Source organism: Balearica regulorum, chromosome 14 (assembly GCF_011004875.1).
Source record: "Balearica regulorum gibbericeps isolate bBalReg1 chromosome 14, bBalReg1.pri, whole genome shotgun sequence".
Classification (NCBI taxonomy): domain Eukaryota; kingdom Metazoa; phylum Chordata; class Aves; order Gruiformes; family Gruidae; genus Balearica; species Balearica regulorum.
Window position 1 is genome coordinate 2,780,811 of NC_046197.1, and position 8,497 is coordinate 2,789,307.

The 8,497-nt window shown below is 52.4% G+C and overlaps 1 long non-coding RNA gene across 4 annotated transcripts; it reads right to left on the minus strand.

The window, feature by feature from the left end:
- Window positions 1-2,625: 2,625 nt before the first annotated feature.
- On the minus strand, window positions 2,626-5,873 carry LOC142603828 (uncharacterized). Of its 4 annotated transcripts, none has more exons than XR_012837708.1 (4): window positions 5,420-5,873; window positions 4,428-4,702; window positions 3,852-3,960; window positions 2,626-3,085 (listed from the first exon to the last, which is right to left on the minus strand). It is a non-coding gene; the product is annotated as an uncharacterized LOC142603828 (long non-coding RNA). The 4 variants fall into 4 exon arrangements; XR_012837706.1 differs by having other exon boundaries at window positions 3,764-3,960; XR_012837707.1 differs by having other exon boundaries at window positions 3,764-3,981.
- Window positions 5,874-8,497: the final 2,624 nt, after the last annotated feature.

The window sequence follows — 8,497 nt, forward strand, 5'->3', positions numbered from 1 at the left end:
GCTCCCAGGCTCCGTGACACTTGGCCGGGCCGGGAGCAGCTCGGTTTTGGCAGCCTCTGCCCTCCAAACGTGCTCTTGGGTTTTGCGTCGCGCGGTCGCCGGCGCTGCCCGTTGCAAAGCTCCGCTAACTGGCGTTTTAGCCTCTCATTAAAAAGGGGGAGGAGGCTGGAAAAAGGAACCTCAATTAAAAGAGGTGAAAGTTAAAACATCAAGAAAAGCTTTTAATTGAAGTACAGCCCTGCAGGGAAATGCAAAGGCGAGTCGCTTGTTTGGCAGTTTTACAGATGGTGATAATGTCACACTTTTTGGAGAAAGGAGAGGGAAAAAAAAAAAAAAGCTAGCTGGGGTGGTCAGGAGCTTTGAAGTAGGACGCGCACAAAAGGAACGAGAGGGAAGGGTGAAAGCGCCGCTGCGTGTTGGCTACTGGCTCCCCATCGCAGCCCGCCTCCCGGGGTGGCCCGTCCCTGGGACCGGGCACCTCCGTCCCTCCAGCCGGCACCCTGGGGTGCAGCGGTGCTCCTCGGAGCCGCCCGGCTCAGCCAGTGCACAGCGAAGGCCCATTTGCCCCGCTGAGCGTGTGCGACTCCCCAGGCGATGGAAAAGTTTCCCCTAATTAACTCGAAATGTTAAGAAAAAGAGTTTCCTATTAATGGTACCCCGGGTCTCGCCCCCAGCATCGGTGCAGCCAGTTTGCCGTGCCTGCCAGCATCCCGCCTCGGCAGCAGGGACCCGAGGGAGCAGGACCGCTGCTGCAGCCCCACAGCTCTGCTCTTCCCTATTTTCATTTGGCTGACTTTCTTCCCCTCTTTCCTCACTTTTATAATTCTAGCTGCTTTTCTTTGTTGCCCCTGTTCCCCCATCCTGTCCCTGCGGGCTCACCCCAAGTGAGAACCCCCCCCTCCATCCTTGCAGAAACCACCCCCAAAGCCCCTTCCCTTTGTAAAGTGGGTGGGAATAACTCCGATAATTCAGGATTTTGCCATTGCTGGATTTTGGTGAGCTCAAATTTTTACTTGTGAGCTTTCGCCCCTGATAGTTGCTGGTGGGCTCTCAGCGGTTGCTCTCCGATGTCCAGGGCACGGCTCCCGGGAGACCTTGCCCTTCACAGGACAGGGTTGCGATGCCTCTTGCCCGCAAACTCAGCGCTCACGGTTTCAGGCTGTTCTCCCGGGAAGCAATCACTGTTTTATTTTCTTTTTTAGGATAGGGTCACCAGGGTTTAATTTCTCTGGTTACAAGCACACCGGCACTATCCCGTCCACATGCAGAGCACAGAGCCGGCACGGGCTTGCTGGTGGAAAGCACCTCAAGGAGTGCAAGGTACGGCTCAACCCCAGCTTAATCAGTTCCAGGAACATAAATACTCCTGGAGGAGGGAGTTATGGCCATGAAGGTCCCGTAGCTCTCGAAATTCCCTTAGGTTTTATCTCGGCTCCGAATTAGTGGGAAGTGTCAGCTGTCATTCTTGTTAGAAAGATGCTTCTCTGAAGGGCACCTCACAGCAAGGAGGTGGAAACCGTGGAGCTGCTGAAACGGAGGGGTGTGCTCCCTTCGGCAGCACCTGGGCCCAGGGCTGAGTGTTCATTGTGAATTGCTTTGCAGGCAGGAGCGTTAATAAAAACAGGATGTTTTTACCAATCTGATCCTGTACTCAGAACCACAAGCTCGGTGGATGATCACGAAGAGAAACACTGAAATGACAGAAATCTCAGGGCAGTCCAGGAGTCAAATCCAACGCGGCATTTGTGGCAAGTCAAATTTTAAGTCATCTTTTCCCTAAAAGTCTTTTCTGAGGTTTCATGCTCATTAAACGAAGGGAGGAGACCTCCACATACGACCAACACTAACCAGCCTGGCTCAATTCTCAAATTCTGACTGGCACACACTTACAACAAACAACCTGCAGCTGGGGAGTTATTAGCAAAAATGATTTGGTGAGTAGTTTGGAATAAGGAATAAACTTCAGAAACTTCAGCACTTGTTGGCTGATCACAGGTAAAAAGGAGAGGGAGAACTCGGTGCCTGAATTATTTGTGATGAGTTAATTACGCCAGCAAAGGATGATGGAAGACAGGAACAGCAGTCAAAATTTTCTGCCTTTTTCCACCCACACAGTTTTCTTAGATCCACTCAAAATTAATGCGGTGTTCAATATCAGACCCTTTCAAGTGCCGGCTGACTCCGAGCCTAAACATTTTTTGATTTACTACTCTGTCCAGTAGTACTGTGCCTTATTTTTTTTTGGATGTCCCCAAGATGTAAATCAGGTGGGAAGTGAAAGGTTTTGATAATCCAAGGTCCTGCTTCTGCAGGGGAGGTGACAGCCCTCCCTAGATGACCCTAAACACTTCAAGACAGGACAGAGCTTTCACCTTGTAAGACCAGCCTAGAAATAATGCAGTCATACGAAACCAGAAAGCAAAATGCAAAGCCCAGAAGGTGGTGGGAGAGGAAGATGAGGCACAAAGACCACGAGCGGGTTAGTACTTTGTCCATACTCGGCCCCTCGGGACCGGCACTGGGTGGGGGGGGGTGTCTCTTCCCAGATACTCACGGGATTTACACAGCTCTCATTTTCCATCCCACTAAAAACCACAGATCTCACGGGAAAGCTGCTTTCCCAGGAGACTTCCCACTGAATCTTGCACATCCCAGGGGGCTGCAGAGCACCCGGCAAGCTCCGGGATGTGTAGGCTAAGCTAAATCCAGAAGCATGCAGGGTATTCCCCATGGGGGGGGGGGGGGGGGGTGCATTACCTGCTCTTGCGCACACAGCAGCTACCGGTCGAGCAGAGACGAAAACCCTGCTGGGATCAGCGCACCTTTAATTAACGGCAATTTTGCAGAAAATACGGTATGTCCAAAACGACCCTGTGAAGAATCGAGGCACGATCTCCCACTCTGTTTTGTTAATCACATGCATCAGGATTTATGGAGACATCCAGGCTGTGTTTTCTGAGCTTTAGGAGGCTCTTTCTGTTACAAAACCATGGATTTTTATGCATTTGGTAACGGATTTCTGATGGAATTTTGAAACTGGAAAGAAGCCACTAGCGGGGACTCTTCAGGGCATCGCTCTTGGCACCTAAAGAAGAAAAAAAATGGAGAGGGAGAAACTTAATGAAAATAGATATTTGTATAAACAATCAATGAAGATCGCGTTTGTGTGTTAAACAACCACCTTGAAATTGGTCTGTCTCAAAGGACTGAGCAATTGCAGACTACCTTAGCATGAATGATTTATGACATTCATGAACTTGGCAACTGCATCAGTTTTCCTAAACCTGGCAGCAAACACCACCTGCATATTAAGTGAAGATTTATGATTTATAAAACTCACCTCATTATGCAGAGGAACATGAATTGTCTTATGTGTGCAGTCTATAACTCTCGGGACAGATGAAAAGGCAGCTATGACACACAATTTATGTGTTCTTACTGCTGAAGTTGGTGAGGGAAAAACAGGCAGAATAACTAGGTCTTTGAGTCGGCTATCTTCAAAGCTGTCCACGTCCCTCTCCCTCCCCCTAGAAGGATGCTGTGGTTAAAATTGCCTGCTTTCGTGGTGGGGGGAAAAAAAAAAAAAAAAGCCTTGCAAAGATTAATGGTGGAGGTCATTTGAATCAATGTGCTAAATGATGCCCTCCCTCCAAAAACCACAGAGATGAGAAGCGTCTGAGATGCCTCCATGGAAATAACAGGCTCGGTGTTGAGCTTCTTGCCCATATTTTTCCACACTCTGTCTGTTTTTGATCTTTCTCACCCAGTGATGCAGGTTTCCGGCTTCAAGGAGTGAAGAGTTTGGTCTTGAAGAGACCGAAATGTGGCATGTGGTTAGGTGTGGAGCTCACGTTGCCAAGGACTGAAGCAGGAAGCACACGAGCCCAGGGTACAGCTGGTTTCCCTCATTTTGGATCAGGAGAGCATTTGGGAGGCCGGAAAACAGGCACGGCTGATGGACTGAGAAACAAGTGATGTGATCTAAGGAGAAAACACCCCAGGTTAGAATTTATCCCTGATCTACCACATGAGTTTGAGTGAATCGTGGTTTGTGTGTCTCGTTTCCTCATTTGCTTAAAAAAAATAAATGCCCAGAGAGCAGCTGCTGGTACAGTTTGATTGGCAGTGCTGTTGGGGGGCTGTCAGAGGGCCCTGGAGCTCTCTGGTTACTGCTGAGAGCAGGAGAGATCCCAGCCCAGGGCTTCCCCTGCGTGCCCAGGGCACCGGAGGACAAGGACATCCCCTCTTTCGCTGCCCTGGCTCGGGCAGGGCTCCCACAGACTGGACGGGGGTCTCTGTGCTGCCCCCAGGCTCCTGCACACGTGCCCATGGAGCGGTCGCTGCAGCGGGGCTGGGACCCCCGTGGGGACGGCAGCACAGGGACGTTGCTGCTGGGGGCGAGGTGCGATGCCCGCTCGCCCACTGACCTCGGGCTGTTCCTGGATCCAGCTAGCAGGCTGCAGGCAGGACACAGGGGTGCAACGGGGGCTCCCTCTGCGCCCTTTGCTATGCAGGGGGGTGGCCATGGGCAGGTCTATCTGATCCGGCCAGGCAGCACCTCCCCGCGCCCTCGCAGGAGCCATCGTCTTTTGACAGAAGAAAGGGATGTGACCTGCGAGCGGCAGTTGAGAGCAGAGTCGTCTGAGCCAGCCCCTCAGCTGTGCAGCATGTTGCTAATTACACCCAGGGGTTTTGGCTTCTCCTGCGGGAGAAAAACATGTGTGAAGACTTTGGGTTTGTAATTGGCTGCAGTGCTACTTAAATCAATTTAAACCACCTCCATGCCTGGCCTGGCTGCTTGTGTCTGCTCTGTGCTGCAGTTGTCTGTGCAGGGAACTGAGCTGGGGAAAGTCAGTGTGGTGAAAGGGCAGAGAGCCCTCCGGGTCCCCGCCAGCTCAGCACCCCCTGACCCCAGGTAAGCGGGAGGTCCTGGATGCATCCCCCTTCAGCAACAAAGGGGTTGGCTTGTGCCAAACATGTCTGTACCCCGGTGTGACACTGGGCTGAGCAGGAAGGCTCAGCAGGAGGTGAGGAGCTGGGGCTGGACGCAGTCAGGATGTGCTCCCCTGCTGCTGCTTGTGGGGGGGGACACAATTCACTGTTTATTTTCTGCAGTAAAAACCTGCATTGAAGCTCTTGAAAATACATGCTGGTCCTACTGGAAAGGAGAGAGTCAGGAATGTGAATGATTTTATGTTTTCTTCCCTCATTGTCTTATTGCCAAGGTAGCAGAGAAGGAGCATTTCTTCTGTCTAAGCACAAATTGGGAATTTTTCTCCTCCAAGAATAATATATATATATTTTTTATATATATATATATTTTTTTTATATATAATTTTTCTTTTATACCTCTCTTCTGAGGCTGATTTCAAAATGAAATTGTTGTAACTGTACTTACTAAATAAATTGCAGGCTCTACCTGGGCCGGGTGTGTTGGCAGCAGCTGATCCAACAGGAGCTTTCTGGCGTGGGCCCTGCCAGGCGGGGAAGAGTCCTTCTCTCCTGGCTCCCTATTCAGACAGTCAGCACAAAGCAAAGTGTGTTCGCACAGAGGAGCGGCACGAGGTTCACGGCATTGTAGCTTACAAAGGAAAGGACATGTAGTTAGGAAATAACAAAGGAAATAGCAAGTATGTATCAATGGAGTGATTTTTATTGTTTTCAGAATAAAAAGTTGTATTCTTTCTCAAAAGACAAAGACACTGCCTCGAGACTTATGTGCTGGCTGGGGAGTTTTACATCCTCCGAGCTGCATGGGGAATGGGAAGCGCTGGCTCTCGGCTGGTGGGTACAAATCCAGAGAGCAGGATAAATGAGCATGGGTAAAAGGACAGCGGGCAACGGGTGCTGTGAGGAACTGGCTCAGTGGGAATCACACCCTGGAGGAGGGAGGACAGAGCACTCTAAGTTCCCAGGGGTGTAAATTTAGTGACTCTGCAAATACCGGAGAGGGCAAAAAGAGTGGGGAGGACAGGAGGCTAGCAGTAAGGGAGAGATCCTTCCAAAGCCATTTAATGAGGGAGAAATTAGGGAAGCAGAAATGGGGAAACATGTTTGGGTCTCACATGGGGATGCTGGAGGATACATGGGAGAGCAGATGAGCCTATTCCAAGGCACGGGGCCAGAGCAGAGGACTGGCGTGTGCTGGAAAACCCCACTGTAAGCCTGGGGGCGAGGATGAATCCAGCCCTGTGTGGCAAAGGGCAGAGGGGACACTTGTGCCAATGCACATACAACGTGAGCCCTTAACGGAGGGGTCCCCAGGGATGTCCCCTGCCTGTGGGGTCGGCTGGCTGAGCCCCGTCTGCCTTCCCACCGTGGCACAGCCTGGCTACGCGTGACCTTCAAGCCAGCCTGTCCTCTCGGCAGGGCTGAGACCAGCTGTCAGAGCCACAGCAACCTTCCCAAAACCACTCTCTCTTTGTACCTCAGCTGCTTCAGATCAGGGTTAAAAAAAAAAATCTGCAGAGTACAGCATTTGGAAGTTTTCATTTGTAATGCACTAATTGCCCTCATTATTATGGCTCCTGGAGGCACCTCAGATCCTTATTATGGCAGCTGCAATTGTGTAGGGGTGAGATGTGGTTTGCTGCTCCCTCCGGTCACCTGCATCCTCGGTGAGTGACAGGTCTCTGCCACATGCACTGCAGGAAGAAGGTCTGGTGAGCTGCTGGCAGCCTTCGCAACTGTCTCGTTGCTGGTTAGTTGCTTTCTGATCTGTTTTGTGATGCTCTACAGGCTGACGCTTGTTGCCAGCCCCACTGGGATCACAGGTGTGAAACCAGGGGAATGTGAAAGGATGCCGTGGGGTGACCTGGCTCTGTATTGAATGCCCACCCCAAGCCCTCATGTCCCTGCCACGATCCCCCGGAGACGATTACCTAGCCAAGCATCTGGCTGGCGGTTCGTTACAACACTGGTGCATATGAACTATTAAATACCCAAGCCAAAGAGAAATGCCTGCATCCCTTCCACCCCTGCAAACAGGAGGGTGTAGTTCTGCCCTGCTGCCCTCTCCTCATCGCTTCTATACGCTGTAGCCCGCCTTTCCCCCAGCCAGCCCTTCCCTGAGCGTTAAGGGAGAACCCTGAATTCCAATACAACCATCTCCTCCTGCGCACCGAGCGTGGTAGGACTTGGTTTGTGATCCGCCCTGACTCAGGGTGCAGACTGATGCCATGCTGCGCTTGATCCATCGCTGCTTTTTCTACTCGACTCCGTTTTGGTGAGCAGGAAAGCGACTGAAGTGCAGCTGTTTTGGCAGCTGCCTCGATGAGCCTTTTCGCACTGGGTCATGCTGTCGTTGCTCAGGGTAACTCCACGCACCTAGGAGCCAGAGGATGGGAGCTGCCCTCAGGTCCCTGCCGATGGGAAACGATGAAGGCAGAGAAGGTAACGCAGAGCTCCCCGCAGGCCTTGTCATGCTGCTGGCAGCCCCAGCCTGCCTCGGCACTGGCAGATGCCTCCGATGGCTTCTTCCACCAAAAACTGTGTGACCTGCTTGCTTTTTTGCCATTTACAGTGACATCCTTCTGCAACAGATGCCTACAGACCTGGCGAATGCAGCCAAGTCACTTGAGGCTTTGTAGGAAAGGAGTTACAGCCCCACTCTGCTCCTACAGGAGTCAAGGAAATGCTCTGCTGCCGATCTCTGTGGGAGCAGGGATGGGACATCCGTGTGGAGCCCTGCGTTTGCAGCTGCCAAAGGGCTGCCCCGCTTTGCGGGGCTTCAAAGCAGCCTCATGTCTGGCAACAGTTAACAGGAAGGCAATTAATTGAGTCCCCGCAGGGCAGCTCCTTCACGCCATTTCTGTGTCGCTGTGTTGTGGGCAGCTGCTGCCTGGTCCTCGCTACAGATAGTCCAAGAGGAACTGTATTGCCCTGCCCTTCCCGATGGTCCTGGCCCTGCTGGTCCTTTCCAGTTTTTCCCCTTTCCCTAGGAAGGCTCAAGGGCAGGGAAGTGCAGGCTCAGGGACCAATCCTGCCTGACGCAGAGCATTCTCTGGGTCAGTTGAAGGCAGCAAGCTGGAAGCCCTGGACCTCTTGCAGGAGGTGCTCAGCGTGTCAACCCTCTGCCTGAGCACCAAGGGGTATGGCGTGCGTTTTGCCAGCACTATGGGCTGCGTAGCACGGTTCAGGGAGCGGAGGGGAACGAGGCAGATCCCTTCTGAGGGATCAACGTGTGAGAGGAGGGGGCAGAGCAGAAGGTGCAAAGGACACTGCAAGTGGCACAGCTGAGGGCAAAAACTAAGGGCAATCTGAAGCCCAAAGCTGTCGCTCTTGGTGAGCAGAAGGTGAGCAGGTCACACTTCAGGCGTGGGGACTGAACTTGCCTGCTGGCCTGTCACAGGGTGCCAAGGGCCCTCGCTGCCTGGAGATGGCTGCGCCTGGAAGGCGGTCGCTCAGTCACCTGAAGTCAGCCAGACCCCGAGGTGCTGTGCCCCAGGCCGCTGCAGTCACATGTCTTCTCACAAGCAGCTGGAGGGGGATTTTGCGA